At 32.7% G+C, this 21,782-nt stretch overlaps 1 long non-coding RNA gene across 1 annotated transcript; it reads right to left on the bottom strand.

Moving 5' to 3' along the window:
- Positions 1-296: 296 nt before the first annotated feature.
- LOC140431302 (uncharacterized) lies at positions 297-13,315 on the bottom strand. Its single transcript, XR_011949653.1, has 3 exons — positions 13,064-13,315; positions 12,441-12,700; positions 297-1,249 (listed from the first exon to the last, which is right to left on the bottom strand). It is a non-coding gene; the product is annotated as an uncharacterized lncRNA (long non-coding RNA).
- Positions 13,316-21,782: the final 8,467 nt, after the last annotated feature.

Here is a 21,782-nt window from a genome sequence, read left to right as displayed (position 1 = left end):
CTTACCAGAGAAGAATTGTCCACTCCATGTAAGCTGGTTCACTCAGAAGGTTTGACTAGGCAGGTATCTTCGATATTCACTCGAAAAGTCCACTTAACACGATTCCTGTTATAAAGGGCTACTCAATCCACCCACAGGAATATAACACTTCCGAATTAAGGTCAATAAATCGTTGAAACGAACCGAATTTATATTCGTTAAACCCGTTTGACCTAGCTACTGACTGCGCCACTCAAATTTGGGAATGCCAAAAGTCCTTTTTTAAAAAGAATTTATTAGAGCTAAAACGACTAATTACAATAAAATCAAAATCTAAACTGAATAAAATATTAATTAAAATAAAACATATTACAGTTGCAATTATACAACTCACAATATTACGAAACATAGCGTCAGCACTCCTAAGTTCAATGTCTTTGACAATGTCAGCACTCCTGAGTCCATGGCCTGAATAAACCCATAGGCGTCGCTCTATAACTTGCATATACAAAGTTGTAAATTACAAGAAAAACCTTAACCCTGAGAAACTTGTTAATGTCTGTCACAACACTACAGCTGTCCTGGTTAGGTCCCCTTAAGACTCTGACGGTCCTTGAGGCTCCGAAAAAAACGAATGACGAAGAACGCTGTGGTTCTGGAGACAATCGGTTCCTGGTTACCAATGGGTTGAAGTAGGTGTTTGGTTAAACTACTTCTAATATTAAACGTTATCCTAATCGGGTGAAATCTACAAAAAATAACATTTAGAGAAACATCAAGGCAACCAAAGATGACTGTCAACACATACTCTTACATCGAATTACCACAATAAACAAACATTTTATTTTATCAGCTGACTGTCATCCTGTCTATTTATTGCGTCTGCGCATTTAAAGAATATCTAGTAAATTAGGCATGAAAGTTTTTATACCGAGTAGGTATACAAAAAAAAAGGAAAAAACTAATTAGGTGTCCGATAAATTTACGATCTAGGCTCAAGGCCACATGATACATATGAGAAAACTCGGATTTTACACTTTTAATATTTCAAAAGACAATGAAAATATCAATAAAATGATAGGCCTATAAAACTAAAAGATTTAATTGCTCACCTGGGTTTTAAATAATTATTTCGGTAGATTTGGAAGCCGGGTTTTAAATATTCATTTCTGCAGATTTGGACGCCGGTTTTTCAATCAAGATTTTTTATCATTTGTTCCAATTTCTCCCTTGATGTTCGGGGAAAACATTAAATCCAATCCCAGATTTTCTACCCGATTTTAAGACAAAAAAAAAATGCCGGTTAAGGCTTGGAGAAATACACCTCTCTGTGTGAGTTGTTGGCCAAAACTGCCTTTAGCCGAGCACCTCTTGATCACTTTAGTTTGCGCATCGTCTCGTCTATTGCCCATAAACGTTTCATAAACGGGATTCTGAGGGGTTTTAGGATTTTAATAATAAATTATATTAATTAATTATATGTTAGCAGTTGTGACTGCTACAAGAGATTTTAAAAGTTTTTTTTCTATTGACATTTGAGACAAGCTTGACATTCTCTCTTGTTTCATGGTATTTCGACAATAGGTTTTGATTCTTTTGAGGCAAGAGAAATCTCGTTCATTTGAGGCAGACGTTGGTGGTAATGAGAGAATTAATGACAATAATTTATTAATTTCGGTAACAGTTTATTGTAATGAATTGCAGTATATAAAATTATATATCTTGTAACTTATCCCATCTTCCGAAAATATTTGGATCAGCATATAAAACTTTTAATTCATTTTCTAATTTTATTTTATTAAAGAATGATGGATAATTTTTAATTAACCTGTCTAATAAATATCTTGGAAATTCTTTGGCGTAACTTTTAAATTTTGAATCGTCAAAGAGGTCAAAAATTTGCAAATCTTCAAAATTCGAAAAACGAGTATCTATTTGCATAATAATAGTATCCAAAATTTCAAAATATACTCGTTTTTCGATATCTGTTTCTGTGTCATGCCTTTGTCTTTTTTTTTTTGGGGTTCGGAAATATCAAGCGAGTCCAAAACTTCACTGCGTATATACTGGAAATTACTATCATTACGAAAATCTCTGAGATTTTGCACCAGTCTTGTTATTCTATTTTTGGAATGAATAATGTCAGTTAACTGATTTTGAACAACATTGAATATCAAATCGGTTTGGGTAAACACTTTCTTAAAAATCTTTAAAAGTATGTTAAAAGAATAATCATTTAATAAAGTTTTCAAACCGATTGCTTCACAGATCGAGATATCACTTTGAAAATTGTCGCATTCAATAATAAAATCAAAAACTTCCAAAAGCTCCAAAAATTTAACTTTTAATACACAGAAGAAATAATTATATGCAGAAGAAACACAAATTAAAAAACGTTATCCACTTATTGTACGCAAGAGAGATACCTCTAGGAAAAATCAAAACGACCGAAAATATATACCAAAATAACACAATAAAAGTAAAAGTAGAAGAAGAACCAACCGACCCTAATAAAGCTGATAATGGGATAAGACAGGGATATTTCCTGAGTCCTCTATTGTTCAACCTGATTATGGATGAAATAATAAAAAAGTAAGAACTAAAAAAAGATACCAAATGGAAGAAAAACAAATTAAAATAATCTGCTGTGCAAACGACGCAATACTACTCTTTCAAAATGAAGATGATTTACAACGTACGCTGCTCCAATTTCATATAACCGCCAGAAAATTTAACATGTTAATTTCCCCAAAAGAGACAAAATTCATGGTTACAACAGCAAATTTACCAAGATGTTAATTGGAGCTGAAAGGTCAGATAATAGAACAAGTGATGGAGTTTAAATAGCTAGCCATCACATTATCTAGCTACGGAAAGCTCGAAACTAAAGTGGAAGATCCAGTGAATAGAGCAAACAGAGCCGCAGGCTGCCTAAATGAAACAATATGAAGCAATAAAACTATCGGGAAAGAAACGAAAGGCAGAATTTACAAAACAGTCATCAGACCAATGACATACGCGGCAGAAACAAGACCTGACACAGAGAGGACAAAAAGGATATTAGAAACATCAGAGATGAAAACACTTAGAAAAATTGATGGTAAGACACTATGGGACAGAGCTAGAAGTACAGATATACGACGTAGATGCAAGGTGGAGAACATCAAGAACTGGTTAAGAAATAGAAGAGTAGAATGGAACGATCATATAAGCCGAATGACAACAAATAGAGTAGTAAAGACGGCAAGAGACGGTTAACCCGTAGGAAGACGATCAGTAGGAAGATCACGAAAACGATGGAAAGGCAACTTACTGGAGGCACATTGAAAAATGACAGTCATGTCTATATAAAAAGAAGAAGAAGAAGAAGAAGAAGACATAGGATAAACATTAAAATTGCTGCAAGAAAGATAAAATAAATCAGTCATATTAATGTAGAATAGCAGAGGACAGAGTGTTTAGAGAAAATAATGAATCAGTCATATTAACGTAGAATAGTAGAGGACAGAGTGTTTGTCATAGCTTTGGACAAGTGCCCAATTAAAAAAAGAACACAGGTCGTCCAAAATAGATGGAACTCTAAAAAGAAAATAGAATAGATTTAAAAAAATAAAAGCATAAACATGTCTTTTCCTACTTTTTTAATATTGAAAATACGTAAATAGAACATTGAATTAAAATGTAATCTTTGATAATCTGTGATAAACCCATCACCTGAACAGTGGCGCCTATATATGTAGTTGAAATTGTTTACACTTATTTTAACTGTTTATTTTGTTATTATCTAGATATGAGTTGCGACCGATATCACAAACTTATTTAATTTTCATAAAGAGGCTCTTTAATACCTAAAATTATTACTATACAAATCTGATTCGAAATATCGTCAAAAAGTAATACACGGCATGTAAAATTTAAATTTTTGATAAAAAGTAAAAGATTAGGCATTACTTATGGGATTCAAAGAATGAGCGTTAAGGAAGATTGAAGTACTAATAAGATCACCGCAACCGGGTAATGATGAATTAATTAATCGGCTAATTCTTCAGTCACCCCTTTAATATGATTTTGTCAAATTGGTCCTTTTTAGGACCAAATATTCTAATAACATATGTCTATAACTGTTAAGGGTATATCTAGAGATCAAGAAACTTTACTTTACTTAAACTTATCAGACATATGAGCTAAACACGAATGTAACTTACTTCTAGTGCAGGAAACACAGGTAGGGCCTAACCTAGGGTATTTGGTATATAGCTGATCGCTGAAAACCACATTATAGATATAGACATGCTATTTCTGTCGGAAAAAAAGCAAAGAATAACTTAAAGTAAGAAAGGACAAAACCAGTCAGCCGAGAGAACCTTTTAACGATGTTGAGCTTGGATCCACCATCTACATATTTAATGAAAAATAATACAACTACCGACATTGAGGATTCGAGCACAAAGCTTATTACGAAACCTGGACTAAAAACACTCTACAATGGCTTATCCGGATGATGAACAACTGTATTCAAATTATGGAGATACCCAAAATTTAGAGACAAGCCAAAGTTGTTACCTTGCTTAAACCTGGCAAAAAAAAAGACCGGGTACGAAAAATATCCGGTATCAGGGGTGGTATTTTTCAATCTAAATGCCGCTTACGACACCTTAAATTACAGAATATTTCTCCAAAAACTATATGATATCCCCTTAGATAACAAGCTCACTTACATTGTCTGCGTATGCCAACATAAGAGAATATTTTTTGTATCACTCACTGGTAAGAATAGCAGATGAAGAACGGTCTCGCTTGGGGTAGCATAAAGGCACCTACACTGTATAACATTTACACAAACAAACGATCCATACCGGTAGATACTAGGACTTCTATTATATAGACGAGACACCTAATATTGCACAATAAAAATAAACTATGAATCAATTTTCAGCCAAAACCCCTGAAAAACTCGTGGGTGTTCCTTCAATTTCCTCAACATAGACGTTTTCACAAAACTGAACATCCAATCTTGTCATAAAATCATTGAACTGTAGACTTCCTATAAATTCCTTGAAAATAGTTTGTATCACACCGGGTCAGTCACAGATTATTGTTTAAAACTAAAAGGTAAATTGAGGACCAGAAATAATATTCTTCGCAAGCTTGTCAGCTAAAAATGAGGCGCACGTCCTTCCACCCTTAAAACATAGACGCTTGTACTATATGCTTCTGCTGCCGAATATACCTTGTTAGACAAATTAACCATTCTTTCTTTTTGTGCACACTACTACCCATTTTAACACAAAAATATCTATTGTAGCACTTAACCATATTTATTTTGAGATAGCCTTTTATCGAGATATCATATGTAGTACACAAATAAGACCAGAACTAAAATATTAAAAAAGCTTTATACATTATATCGCAGAAGATTGGATAAAATAAAAGTAGTTTTTATTAATCAGATGCTTACATAAAATGTACAAAGACATACTCACGCAAACAAAATATATTACGAAATTTCTGTAATTAAAAAAAAACATCAAGTTCGGCATTGAACTAATAAAATTATAATAAATAAAAAAACAACATCTTTAAAAATACAGAAAAAATAAAATTTTCTATGCAAGCGAACATTCCATTCAATAATAAGCTCAAAATCCTTTTGTATCTACATACCTGTTTTTTAAAGAACCAGTTACATTTTAGTACTTAGTTATACCAGGTAATATGATAGCCTCTGTTACACAGTGTAATGCGTATGACATTCCACTGTCTACAAACAGTAGATAAAAATAAGGAGCCCATATAAACCGTTCAGGGTATATGTTGAAAATATACGGTATAATCGCACAGTTGCCAAACTCTCAGAGCTTACTTAAACCGATAAACGTATGGTTCAAATATACAATGAAGAAGATCTGAACCACCCCTATAATATATACACGTGAACTAAGCGATATACATTTATGATACAGGGGTATTTACGGGCTTCAAAAAATTTTTATAAATTATTAAACTCTACATGTTGATGAATCGACTGAACCAATATTACGGAATTGTCAAGTGAGCTCCGTATATCGGTATCCACTTGACCACGGAGCTCAATTGAACCTGAATTTTAACATGGGCGGAGTTCACTTAATGCCGTAGATATATATATATATATATATATATATATATATATATATATATATATATATAACAAAATTGGGAAATCTTGGTGTAGTAGTACTTGCAGAGTATCCATCTGTTATTAATACTTGCATCAATGAGCCATGTGAAGATATACCACCACCACTTCTTTGAATGGATTCCAATTCTATATGTAGATATGTTTTGGTCCATCAAATAGATTCCTCCCATATTATTAATATTTGGCAATGATTTTAGGTCTTGGAATTTTTACATATTTTTTTTCTTATTTACTATATATGACCACAGTTCCCACAGGAGTAGCACCATAAGCTATAGATGCAGCAGCCAAAATGTTATTGTCCATTCCAAATTTGTCAATTCTTTTTTTCTCAGTAATGAACAAGTTTTAGGAATTGTGTCACCCCTAAAGGTTCCTGTAATATTATATCCTTTTAATTTCAATCGAGAGAGAGCAACATAAAGTCCTACGATTTATCTAATTTAAGAATCTCCAAACAGTTAATCAAATCAATCACCCTAACATTGAAAGTTCTCTCAACATCGTAACTTTTCAGGTCAGACGCATGAACAAAGATCTAACTATGCTGTATAGTCCATTGCACTCCCATAGTTTCAGTCCACAACTGTTAGGAAAAATTAACCTTCATGTGCTTTCACATGAAGCAGCTTCACAGTTTCAGTCCACAACTGTTAGGAAAAATTAACCTTCATGTGCTTCTAGACAAACCAGGCTATTAACCTAATTACACGTCATCGAACTAACAATGGATATAATTCTTATCTATCTAGGTCTGGCTAGGTTTGCAAATTAATAAGTATACAGATAGGTTGGATTGCTTTGAACAGCAAAGTACCTACTTTTAAAGTGCAGTTAATATCTTGCCTGTGATTATTTGATGCCACTAGCTGTGTAAATTATTTTAATCGATTTTAAATTATTGTGACCTAGTTTTAGTTTTTTTGTGTTTATTTTTTGTCTATGTTAGTTTTAATTTTAATTTTATGCTATGTATGTGAGTAATTCGGATTTTATATTTTTGTATTATAGGATTGTATTTAAATTGGGCAATTTCTCGTAGACAAATAAATAAATTAATTAATTAATTTCAAAAAGTTAACTATGTTTATATTAGTGAAAAGTTGAAAAACAACACATACTTCAAAGAGCCTAACGTTACATATAAGTAAATTTACAATTATATCAAGCTGTTTTTATCAAACATAGAAAAAGTAATTAACTATTTTCACAGACAGCAACAAAAAAGCACTATTTAACAGTATTCTTGTAAAAATATGCGTTTTACTCTAAAAATAAGGTTTTTGCAGCACTTACTCGAAACAAATGTTATGCTCTATGATACCTTCTAAATTATATTTAGTTTAGACTGCAGTTACTCACTAACTAAAACAACTATCAGTATGGCTTTGCACGGAAGGCTTCCTTATGTTTGTTTTGAATGCTTTATAACGTCATCTATGTGATTGTAGTCAAAATGAAACTTCATGTAAAGCTGACTAAATACATCTGCAAGTGTTACATAAAATTAACACTAGGTCATAATGGGTCATATATTCTTCTCCATCTGCCTTTTTTATTTTTCTCCTTTGTATATATGTCAAGATTGTTCTGCCTAAAGTAGCCAATTCGCTGTCTTCACTTTGAGTAAGTAACCATATTTCAGATCCATATGTAAATACTGGATGTATTAAGGTTTTGTGCAATTGGAATTTACTCTTTTTTGTAATATCTCATCTTGGTTGTTTAATTGAGCCCTGAATGATTGGTGATGATGAATTGGGTATGAATTGTTGGTCTTGCTATGTTAGATGCTATTTAGCCAGATTCCAGTGTATTGTTTATTTTATCTAGGTACTTGTCTACTGCTACTCTATTATTGTACTTTCACTATATATGTTTTGAATTTATATAGTAATTTTCTGTCTTTCTCTTGTACCTATATTCAACTAGAATTTGTTTATTCTGAGAATATATTATTGAATCCTTGTAAAATGTTAGATATACCTATTCTTTTTCATTTTATTTCTAAATATGTATTTTTTATATTCAATTTTAAAATAAATGACTGAGTTTTCCTCCTTTTAAATAAGTGTTTATTTGATAAACCTTTCCTTACCAAATATAAAATTAATTACACATGTAAATAGCAATACATATACTATTTATGTAGATGGCATAGTCCTCTTAACAAGAACAAACTGAAGTTCTTTGGGAATTTGAAAAGTGAAGCAAGAAAATTACTAATGTTAATGGTATATATAAAATTTAGTTTGTTACATATAAAGCATTTTAAGATATATATATATATATATACGAAGACGGTTGCGTTTCGATTTAATTTAAGTCTCTTACCACTCCCTAACACGTATTTCTGGGTCTACCCATCATCAGAGAGAGTTTGTAAGAAGAACATAAGTTACTTACATACTTCTTTAGTTCGTCCTCTTCCTCTGTTGTAGATTCTAACAGATGGACTCTACCTGCGACATGACCCAACCGAGAAGTATAACGACCATAGACAGTGTCACAAGGGAAACCAACAAAAGAACCAATTTTCACTTTCAAATCTGCAAGAGTAGCCTCTATTTCCGGAATCTCATCACTAAAATTAAGATTGGAAGTTGACAGAACAACATGACTCCTATTTGCTGAAGCTTGCTTCAAAGCACCTCTCAGAACACCCCTTTTTTCATCAACTGTTTTTAACAATGGACTGGTTAAATGACGGACTCTCAACTCATACTCTAATTCAGGAGCTAATATATGCTCTACCTTAAAAGCTGACATATTACACAACTGAGAGATATACAAGAGAATGAGTAAAAGTAGGTAAAGTCTAACTTACTCTCTGACTCCAAGTTAATATTCTGAAGGGATGAAAGGATGTTTACTTGTTTTGGTCCAGTCGTGAAATCCAATGAAATATACTGCTACAACTCCCAAACGAACCTAAAATTTCAAAAACTGTTATTTCAAGGTAGTGACTCAACTTATTGACTACTCCGGACTTGTAAAATATGTGAAATAGTTAACTTTAAGTTATTTAAATTTTTAATTTATTTATTATTAATCTAAAATAGTTATTTAACCAATAAAAACCAAAGCAATTTATTCAGTCTACACAGAATATAGCAAAACAAGTTGATTTAAGGTATAGATATAAAAAAAAATTTGAAGTACAATAACTAAATGTTAAAATGAAAATCTAAAAGCACAACTAGTGAAAACCATAACAACCCAAGATCAAAACCAAAAGTTAAAGGAGATATATTTTTTTTTAAGCCAGAAGTGGAAAAGAAGCCACACGTTGGGCCTAGCCAATTGAAACCTCTATACTTCGGGAGTATTGGATTTTAGGAAGCGTATAGCTTACAAATTTCAGAAGCACTGGAAGAGAGGTGATGCAAAATACTAAAGATATGGCTAAGCTCAGAGGAACAAATTTAAATAGCCAAAGAGACACTAAATCTCAAGTGAGGATTCGGGCTAGCTTCAATGCACTGAATCGTGGCTGAAATTTAGTAAAATAATCAACAACTACTAAAGCATATTGGGAACCTTTATAAGACCTAGGGTACAGACCAATGAGATCTAAAGGTAGAAGTTGAAATGGAAAATCAATCTGTCGGTAACTACCCATTAAACCTGGTTGAGGAAGATTTGTTGGTTTGCATGTAGCACAGATTTTGCATTTAGCAATATAGCTACGTACAGTTTGACGCATCTTAGGCCAGTAATAAAGTTCAGATATTCGACGCAAAGTTTTGTAAAAACCAAAATGAGCTGCTGTAGGATGGTCATGAAAGGTGGCCAAAACCTCTGCTCTATTAGGAGTTGGAACGACTATCTTCCAATCCGACATTCCAGTAAGGGCATCCATGGAACTTAAGACATGTTTATACAAAACACCATGTTCAACTTTAAAATCAGGAAATTTACCTGGTACATTCTGTACATCATACAACATTTTCTGATACCAGTCATTTGGTTGTAAGGAAGATAAGTCTAACAAATTAATATCAAAAGTTCTAGAGAGTGCATCAGCGACTACTACACCTGAAGCTTTACGATGAACAATTTTATAATCGTATTGTGCCAATTTTAAAATCCACCTAGCCAAACGAGGAGATGGGTTTTTCATACTTTGTAACCACACCAAACTACTGTGGTCAGTTATGACCGTAAACGAACGACCTTCAAGAAAATATCTAAAATGTTCAATACCTGTAATTATAGCTAACAACTCCTTTTCAGTTGTAGTATAATTTTTCTGGACTTTATTTAATTTCCTGCTGGTGTAGGCTATAGGGTGTTCTTCTCCATCAACAATTTGATAGAGTACCCCACCAGATACTGTGTTTGAACAATCAGTCATCAAATAGAAAGGCTTAGAGAAATCCGGTGCTACCATAACTGGGGAATTTGTGAGAGCCTCCTTGATTTTAATGAAAGCTTCATTAGCTTCAGGAGTCCACACAATATTTTGTCCCTTTTTCCTATTTTTAAGTAGATCAGTGATAGGGGACAACAAGGTAGAATAAGACTTGACAAATTTTTTATAATAACTTACCATTCCTAACAATCGACGGACTTGAGTGGTATTTTTAGGCACTGGAAAATCACGAATAGCCGATACCTTATCAGGATCAGTATGGAGACCATGTGAATCTACAACATATCCTAAAAACTTAACAGAGTCACGACAAAAGCTGCTTTTATCCAAATTAATAGTCAAATTTGCGTCTTTTAAACGCTGAAACAACTGCTGCAATACAGAGTTATGAGTTTCAAAATGAGGAGTAATAACAAGAATATCATCAAGATAATACTGACAAAAAGGATCTCAAGCAGGACCAATTACCAAATCCATTAACCGACACATAGTCTGCAGAGCAGACACAAGACCAAAAGGCATTGTAGTGAACTGATACAATCCTTTTCCATTGACTGCAAAAGCAGTGAGCTTCTTACTCTCTTCGCTCAGTGGAATCTGTAAAAATGCTTTCTTCAAGTCAATAGATGAAATGAATTTAGCGTTTTGTAACTTACTCAGGATGATATCTATACGAGGTATAGGATACGCATCTCTGTTCATGGTTATACTGTTAAGTTTACGTCCGTCAAAACAGACACGAAAAGTCCTGTGTTTCTTTTTTGTCAACCACAAAGGGCTACAAAAAGAAGAAGTACTGGGCTCAATAATACCTAACTTTAGCATTTCATCTACCTCCTTGAAACCTAAATAAAGTTTAGGGGGTGGTATATGGAGAAGGAGATGATAAATTAGAGAAGAACTAGCAAAGAAGTTATAATAAAAAGAATGGCTTAGCTCAAAAGAACACAGAGACACAAAACCTCAAGCACGAATTCGGGCTAGCCTCACTACACTAGAATTTGGCTTTGAGATAAGGGGAAAAGAGATCTTTTTATCCAAAAGAATACAATATAATAATGCACCGGAAAATCTGGAACTATAAAAGGGGTAAGATAAGAGAATATACGGAGATGCCTAGGAAAATACTGAAATGGGCGCCAGCTAATTTCTGAAGGAAATTAACGAAAAAAATAAATGAAGTTATGAACAACAAGGAATAAAGTACTATTGATTCAATACCCTGTAGTAATGTTTAAAAACCGAAAAGACACTATTGACCTTGTTCTGCTATATTATAACTGTAAGCAGGAACTGAAATAAAAGCAAAACTACTTGTAACAAATATATTTATAATATTAACAACTAACAAAACTCACCTATATCTATATATAGAAAATATAATTACAGTAGTGGGGCTACGGTATGCGAGGACCAAAAAGCCACGACAAAATGAAGGACCCCCACTACTGGGCCAAACAAAAAGGTGTATTAGTAAATATATAATCTAAGTCCATGGGAGAAGCGAAATCTTAACACTAAGGTTAGTTACGAAAGTTAAATCCTAGATAGGTAAGGTAGGGAATATAAATACTAAAAAAAAACCGTGATGGTTATACAAAAGAAACTACCTTACCTAACAAATATACGACTAATATGTGTCGAAGCAGCTAAACACCAGATCTATGTGTAAGTGGGAGATATCTAAAGTGATCAAGTGTGATGAGTATGGCCAACAGACTCGGAAAGATATATATATATATATAATTTTTAAAAACCCTGATACATAAATTTCTTCCCTTCCCTTTTAAAACCCGCTATACAAAAATCATGAACCCCTTCCCTATCAATGAATCTAGTTTAATTAATTAATAACTATTTACCTAACTTTTTATAGCTGATACAAAAACTGTAATAAGTACTAACCTTGGTATATGCATATACAAAGTTGTAAATTACAAGAAAAACCTTAACCCTGAGAAACTTGTTGTTAATGTCTGTCACAACACTACAGCTGTCCTGGTTAGGTCCCCTTAAGACTCTGACGGTCCTTGAGGCTCCAAAAAAAATGAATGACGAAGAACTCTGTGGTTCTGGAGACAATCGGTTCCTGGTTACCAATGGGTTGAAGTAGGTGTTTGGTTAAATTACTTCTAATATTAAACGTTATCCTAATCGGGTGAAATCTACAAAAAATAACATTTGGAGAAACATCAAGGCACCCAAAGATGACTGTCAACACATACTCTTACATCGAATTACCACAATAAACAAACATTTTATTTTATCAGCTGACTGTCATCCTGTCTATTTATTGCGTCTGCGCATTTAAAGAATATCTAGTAAATTAGGCATGAAAGTTTTTATACCGAGTAGGTATACAAAAAAACAGAAAAAACTAATTAGGTGTCCGATAAATTTATGATCTAGGATCAAGGTCACATGATACATATGAGAAAACTCTGATTTTACACTTTTAATATTTCAAAAGACAATGAAAATATCAATAAAATGATAGGCCTATAAAACTAAAAGATTTAATTGCTCACCTGGGTTTTAAATAATTATTTCAGTAGATTTGGAAGCCGGGTTTTAAATATTCATTTCTGCAGATTTGGAAGCCGGTTTTTTCCAATCAAGATTTTTATCATTTGTTCCAATTTCTCCCTAGATGTTCGGGGAAAACATTAAATCCAATCCCAGATTTTCTACCCGATTTTAAGGCAAAAAAATGCCGGTTAAGGCTTGGAGAAATACACCTCTCTGCGTGAGTTGTTGGCCAAAACTGCCTTTAGCCGAGCGACTCTTGACCACCTTAGTTGATTACACCCGCGCATCGCATCGTCTATTGTTCATAAACGTTTCATAAACGGGATTCTGAGGGGTTTTAGGATTTTAATAATAAATTATATTAATTAATTATATGTTAGCAGTTGTGACTGCTACATCCTTTACTAGGCTTTCATGCCAGGCTTGAGGCAAGGGATATTGATATTGCCTGAAGGGCTTGGACGAACCCACATCAATGTGATGTTCGATGAGATGAGTTTTACCCAACTTATTTTTCGAAGAGATAGAAGAGAATGATTTGATAACATTATTTAACTGCTCTACTTCACGAGCATTAAGTCTACTCATATCTTTAACTGCATTGACACAAGAGATATTAAACGAAGAGACAGATAATGAAAATTCAGGAAAATTTAATTCACTATTAAAAGTTTTCAGAAAATCCAGTTTTCAGAAATCATTCTTTTACAAAAACTAACAGAAACTTTTGTCTTTCGGTGGAGGATGAAAAGTTTGACTGGTGGATGCTTGAGCATCCAGACTCCAGAAACGGCTTCCTGGTTTTTGAGGATTTTCGACTGTATTCCCTGTATTTCGTTGAGGAGCGGGAGCCAGGGACAACCCACCCCTTCTGTCGTTTCCCGAATAGAATTGACATTCAAATTTGCGGACACCTTGACGTCCACATCCATAACAAAACCGAATTCTAGGTTCAGAACATTCATAATACTCATGTCCTGATTGACGACAATTCCAACAGGTAATCTTTGAGTTAAAAGCAGAGACATTATCAGACCGAGAATAATTTGGTCTACCCGAATAGGACGAATCAGGATTTCTAAACATCTGCCGAATAGGAGCTCTAGACACACTGTCAGACGTCCATGACAAAACTTCTTCCAGCTTCTTACATTTTTCAGTAAGATCAACAATTGAGGGAATATCTGTAAGTGCCAGACTAGAATGGTACGATGGCAACAAATTTCTCTTGATAATCCTGACAATATGAGGTTCAGAAAGAGGAGTCTCCAGACGTTTACACAGACTAACAATCTCGTTAATAAAAATTGTAACTTTCTCTTGTGGAGCTTGTTTACGAGACTTGATTTCATCAAGGAGATTATCCTCGTAGTTATAAGGAAGAAAATCTGATCTAAGTTTGGCAACTAACTCTTGCCAAGAAGCAAAACTACCTCGGTTATTGAGGTACCAAGTAAAAGCTGAATCTTTAAATAAGTCAGCAGCAGAAGAGTAACACGCTTCCTTGCAGTTACCACGTGCTATATGCAGACATTCTACCTTCTCCAAGAAACTAACAACATTTTCATTTAATTGTCCTGAAAAATGTACACCCCATTTATGAATAGGAGCAGACTTAACAAAAGGAAAGGAATTTACAGAAACACTAGCATTATGAGGAGTGGAATGAGCCTGTGGAGTCACTCTAAAATCAAGTTCACCTTCCAGAGTAAGAATTCTAAGATTAAGAGACTTCTTTAGTTCATCCTCTTCCTCTGTTGTAGATTCTAACAGATGGACTCTACCTGCAACATGACCTAACCGAGAAGTATAACGACCATAGGCAGTGTCACAAGGGGAACCAACAAAAGAACCAATTTTCACTTTCAAATCTGCAATAGTAGCCTCTATTTCAGGAATCTCATCACTAAAATTAAGATTGGAAGTTGACAGAACAACATGACTCCTATTTGCTGAAGCTTGCTTCAAAGCACCTCTCAGAACACCCCTTTTTTCATCAACTGTTTTTAACAATGGACTGGTTAAATGACGGACTCTCAACTCATACTCTAATTCAGGAACTAATAGATGCTCTAGCTTAAAAGCTGACATATTACACAACTGAGAGATATACAAGAGAATGAGTAAAAGTAGGTAAAGTCTAACTTACTCTCTGACTCCAAGTTAATATTCTGAAGGGATACCTATACCAGTAATGTTTACTTGTTTTGGTCCAGTCGTGAAATCCAATGAAATATACTGCTACAACTCCCAAAGGAACCTAAAATTTCAAAAACTATTATTTCGAGGTAGTGACTTAACTTATTGACTACTTGTAACAGTCGTTACTTTTACTACTATTTATACTAAAGTCATTTCAGAGATGTAGTATGGGTTGCCTAACTTTAAGTGTTCATTTGCTCATTAAGTGTGTATTTTTAATAATTTAAGTTGTCACTCTGATCTAAATTTGGTACCATTGCAAACCAGAGAGATGACAGGAGATTAGGGGGAGTGGAAACTGGCTCTTGGTTAACTTGGTTAACAAACTGTGAATTACAATTGACTTTTGATCGAGAGTTTGAAGTGGTACAAAGGTGGTAGTTAGCGAAAAAAAAATCCAATTAATGCATAGAATTTCCTTCACTTCAAGAATTTAAATGTTTTAAGTATAACCGTAACCATTTAATTGACGGTGTTTTCGGAAACTCGGGAGGCTGAAGTGAAATTTCTAGCACGGAATTGAGTAGGTATCTGGTAACTATTTTTTTTATATTATAAAAACTAACTTTTTGTTCCCACATCCCACATCCTTAAGGTATTCCTTGGGTAATACCTTATTATTTTTTCCGTAAATCTCTAACATCTATTACCATTTCCACAGATATTTTAATGAATATCTATTATTCAGATTCATTATTTCATATTTTAATATAGTATTTTGTTCAAGGCCATTATATTTTTACTCTATGTGAAGCAAGGTCACGCTACATCCGATTGGATGTGTTTTTTTTTTCATCTACTATAATTATCTTTTTGCTCCGGTTTCTTATGCTGAAAGAAACTTTCCTCATTTCTTCTTTGATTTCTTTTTATCAATGTTGAGACTAGAAGTAACGGGGAATTGTTTTCAGCCAGCTCCCATGGAATTATAAACTTCCCTTAGAACTTCAACTCTATAAGAATCAGGGTCATTGGGACAAGCCAGGGGGTATTGTCTACTCCACCCTAATTTTTTTTCTCCAGCCTGCACCTAGAGGTAGGGCAGGGCAGTAACCATCGGAACTGAGCCAATTAGCACCAGCTCCGTGCTAATTTCGGACCCCAAGGAGGACTTCGCTGGGACACCGAAGCCATTCGGGAGTATCCTTCCAGACAACTGTTTCACCTAGGAGGACAGTTGGTTTTTGCTTCAGAACTATATATATATATATATATATATATATATATATATATATATCTTGTTTCACCATGTAACGGGATTTAATTAAGCATCAGATTCAAGTAATCTTTTTAATACCGTGACACACATTTGCTAAAATATATTATGTGTTTACGACATTAAAAATATCGTTGTAACGAGGACACACTCTGACCTAGTGAAATTTGCAATGTAGTCGAAAGATTATTAAATAACGTGTATCAATTAACAAATATAACAAACGTATTATGATAACAAACTCACTTGTGTTAAATAGCTGGAAATCACGGGATTATGTATTATTATCAATATAGTTAAGAATGAAGAATCAAGAGAACGGTCTAAGTTAGTCAACGTCAACTGAGTACTATTTAGTATTGTACTTGATTCTAATAAACTAAACTATGAGTATTTAGTGTTTTAAATAAATCTACCATACAAGACGATAAGTGAAGCATTATTTATTACATGGCGATCCTGCCTTTCGAATAAGGAGTTTTCTGATTCGCAGAAACAAATCAAAAATGCCAACAACATACTGGAAATTTAAATGGAAATTTACATAATAGATGATATATGGAACCCTCTGTGGAAATTACATCAGCAGTCAAGAAAATTCCCGCCAAATTCCGGTCCAAACCCGCCAGGAGCCCCGCGACAGCAGCCCAGTTCATGATAATGGACAATAAATGGGAAAAATGGATAAATGGACAAATGTGAATTATCAGAAACAATATGCGAAATATATTATGTAAGTAAATTTAATTTTTTATCCCTTATTTATATAAATTATGCAGTCTAACAGATAGAAATTATTACTTAGTATTTGAATATAAGAATTTAACTAATTCAAGTTCAGAATGTTGAGTACACAATTTTTATTGCTTTAAAAAGTACAGAATATAATTTATTTTTAAATTATCGCTAATAACTGTTTATATATCAAATCCTATTTTTTTAATGAAATAAATGTGACATATAATTTTATTTGCTGAAGGTATAGTTTAAAAAATATTTATATTTGACCATTAAAATATACTGTGACTAAGTCGGAAAATATTAAATTACGACATGAATTTGCTTAAATGACAAATTCTTCAATTAATATAGACGAAGAAATTGGATATGACTTTATTTAACTATTTAGCTAAAATAAATTAGAATATTTAGAATTATTGTTACATTTATAAGGAAGAAAAACGAATTAAAAAGAACTTTTAAAGAAAATTGACCATGGCGTCAGAAAAATTTTCATTATGTTGGAACAATTTCCACGAAAATATGAGTTCAGGAATAAATTCATTATGGAAGAGTCAAGATTTTGTAGACGTAACGCTTTCAGCACAAGGAAAATGCATAAAAGCGCATAAAATGGTTCTTTCGGTTTGTAGCCCATATTTTAAAGAAATTTTTATGTCAAATCCCTGTCAACATCCTATAGTAATTTTGACAAACGTGACTTACGAAGCACTAAGAGACTTGTTACAATTTATATACCATGGAGAAGTACAAATTAGACAAGAAGATTTAAATACCTTCATTGAAACGGCCGAATCATTGCAAATACAAGGACTCACTGGAGATAGAAAAGTTTTAAATGATAATAACATTATGGAAATTTCGGATAAAGAATATACTCAAAATGTAAAAGATTTTAAACCAGTTTCTCTACCTGTGACAAAGAAACAACAACCTATAAAGAAGGAAGAACATAGCGACACAGAGCAAGAAATAAGTATGGCTCTTACAACAAACGAATTTTTAAATATCGCAAGCAAGGTGTTACCCAGCGAGTTTGATGGAAAAGCAGGTAAACTGCAGTCATTTTTAGATGCACTAGAACTCCTTGAGAAAATAGCGATAGGACACGAGGAGACAGCGACAACATTAATAAAGACAAGATTAACGAATAAGGCCAGAAACGTTATAGTTACAGAGGATACAATCGCAAGAATAGCAGAGGTACTGAAGAGAGAACTGAGAGGCGACAGTTCAAAGACGGTAATAGCTAAATTGGCGAAGAAAAGACAAGGACATAAGGATGCAGAGGTCTATGCATCTGAAGTTGAAGAATTAGCGGAACAGCTAAAAGTTGCATACGTAGCGGAAGGAATGTCATTGGAACTAGCGAAAAAATACACAACAGAGGCAGTAGTAGCTACAATGAAACGCAACGTCAACACAGAAAAAGCTAAATTTATTTTGGAAGCATGTAACTTTTCAACCACACAAGAGGTAATGTACAAATTTTTATCGATCGACGAGACAGAAGATAACACACAAGGAAAAGTATTAAATTACAGGAACAAATACGATTTTGATATGAGAAAAGAAAGTAAGAATACAATATATGCATATTATAAAAATAAATTCGAAGAAAGAAAACAATATAGAAACAAAAATTATAGAAATATAAGTGAATATGAAAGACATAATACGAGGATATATCGTAATAGAAACAGAGGAGATTGGCAATCACAACGAAGAACAAAGAATAATCAATGGACACAGGTGAGATGCCACAGAAATAGAGGCACAGCAATAGCATATTACGCACCGCATGCGAATACGAATACAGTGACAGAAGTAGATTTTTGACAGAAATATAGGCAAACTGCATATGGTTCGACCTTAATGGTTGAAACCTACGTCGAGCAGGAGGCTGCTAAGAGGATAAGCTAGGGTGGTACTTGAATCCCAACCCGCTGAGAGTCCTGCGTCTCCAGCACGACAATACAGTAACTACAGAATGGATTAAAATTGCGAAACGAATTTTGAATAATGATTTTTTTTTAATAAAGTAAATGGAAAATTATTGAAAAGGAAGTTTGTCACAATGAAAGACGATTCCCTACAATTATTTTATTTATATACAAGAGAAGAAAATATGTTAAGTAAATTAAGTAAGCACAAAGGCGAAAAATGATGAACAGATTATTTTGAAAAGTATATGTCAGTATTATTACATATTTGGAGAAATTAATTTCGAGATCGAACTGAAAAATAGAAGAAACAGTTACAGTAATAAAAAAACCAAAAGTTGAGAAGGAATTTACAGTAGGATTAATAGATAAACCGATTAAAATTATGTTACCTATACGAATCATAAATGTAAATAATCGAGAAATATAAATTAGAAGTTTTATTCCGAAGATACAAAACCAGGAAAAAATTTTATATATTTTATGTGGAAGAAACAAGGCAAAGAGTAAAAAAGAGTCAAACAACTATTAAGCACAGTAAAAATCATTAATATTTGAAGAAAAAGGCCCATAGAAAAAATGCAAAATATGCAGACGTTTTTATTTGGGAAAAGACCTATATGTACAAACCAAACAGTTGTAAACCAAACAAAAAAACCGTACCTATAATATTTTATCACAACAAAAAACACAGTATTCGTACCTAATATAAACATTACATAATGACACTAGGTTAATGATATAGTTGGAATGTACGTAATAACCATAAAATATGAAATGAGTTCAATATAACTGACCAGGTTAAATATTTTATTATTACGATCCGTATATTTAAAATTTTATTTACGATGCAAGAGGAAATATCAAGACCCTCTGAGAGACTTGTTGAGATTTTGGCTCACAAATGTGAGTGCAGAAGATTATAAAGAAAATTATTAATGAAATACGAAGAGAAAAATAATAATTTTTTTTAAGGAAAGTATAAAAGCTTGTATAGTACAAGATAAACATAATACAATCAATACATAATATAGTACAAGATAAGCAGATCAAGAAGAGTTATAATTAACGACTTCCACATGTTAGAGGAAGGATATGGAAGAATAAATAGGATATATTAAATACAGAAATATAAGTTAATACTATTTCTGGAACGAATTACGAAGAAATGTTGAGAAATATGTGAAATGTGAAGAGATGCGACGACTGCCAAAGGCATAAGCACTAAATCATAAACAAGGAATCCATGAAAATGTACATTGATGAAAATGGAAACAGATATATTGACGTACAATGCGAATTAAGCAACTACGTAGAAGAATATGTAATAGAAAATAAAATAAGCCAAAACAGTAGCCAAATTATTGGTAGAATAATTTATCTTGAGGTATGGAGTACCCAGAAAAATAATAGCAGACAAAGGCACAGAGTTTATAGCTAGAATAATTAAGGAAACAATACTTTGCTACAATTAGAGTCAATGAATATACTCGTAATATATACATGTACTTTTAAATGAAAATAATATATAAAAATATATTTAAATGAGTATAATGTGTAAATATAGTTTTAAGTTCGTACAATATATATATTTAAAATGTGTATAACAAAAAGAAAAATGTTAGACTGTATAGTAGTAGTTAAACAAAAGAAATAGGGATAAATGAATAAATGAATAAAACGACAAAACTTTATTGTGAAATGTCGAAGTTATTAATAGTGTATATGAACAGTGAAAACAGAACTATTACTTGGTACCAAGAATTAATGCAAGAATTAATGCAAGAATTAATGCAAGAATTAATGCAATAATTAATGCAAGAATTAATGCAAGAATTAATACAAGAATTAATATTAAATTTTATTATTATAAATTTTTATTTATTATTTAAAAAATGTAAAGGTTATTGTAAATATTATGTGCACATAATAGGGGGTAAGATATAATATGTAATCAACCACATAATAGGTGGTAATATAAGGTAATATAATCTAAATGATTTTACGTAAGGTAAGAAAAACGTACGTAAAATATTAAATTAATATACCAGTAAGGCATAATGAAGGATACCAGATAGCATATTATAAGGGAACAATTTGGGTAACCTTATAATATGCTGAGGTTAGGTTAGGTTAGGTTACTAAATTTTTTTAGATATAAGGAAATATGTACCAAAAATTTGTATATAATTCTATAAATATGTATATGTAAATACTGAATGTAATTAATGTATATATGTACAGTAATCAGTTGATGATGACACGAAAAATTTTCTTCTTTAGGAAGGGAAGAGTAAAAACAGTTCATGTAATTCATTGAAAACGAACAGCACTCAGAAAATTTTTCTTCTGAGGGATAGGGATGTAACGGGATTTAATTAAGCATCAGATTCAAGTAATCTTTTTAATACCGTGACACACATTTGCTAAAATATATTATGTGTTTACGACATTGAAAATATCGTTGTAACGAGGACACACTCTGACCTAGTGAAATTTGCAATGTAGTCGAAAGATTATTAAATAACGTGTATCAATTAACAAATATAACAAACGTATTATGATAACAAACTCACTTGTGTTAAATAGCTGGAAATCACGGGATTATGTATTATT

Source organism: Diabrotica undecimpunctata, unplaced genomic scaffold (assembly GCF_040954645.1).
Source record: "Diabrotica undecimpunctata isolate CICGRU unplaced genomic scaffold, icDiaUnde3 ctg00000627.1, whole genome shotgun sequence".
Classification (NCBI taxonomy): Eukaryota; Metazoa; Arthropoda; class Insecta; order Coleoptera; family Chrysomelidae; genus Diabrotica; species Diabrotica undecimpunctata.
Note: the sequence above shows the minus strand (reverse complement) of the source record. Positions and strands in the feature narration are given on the sequence as shown.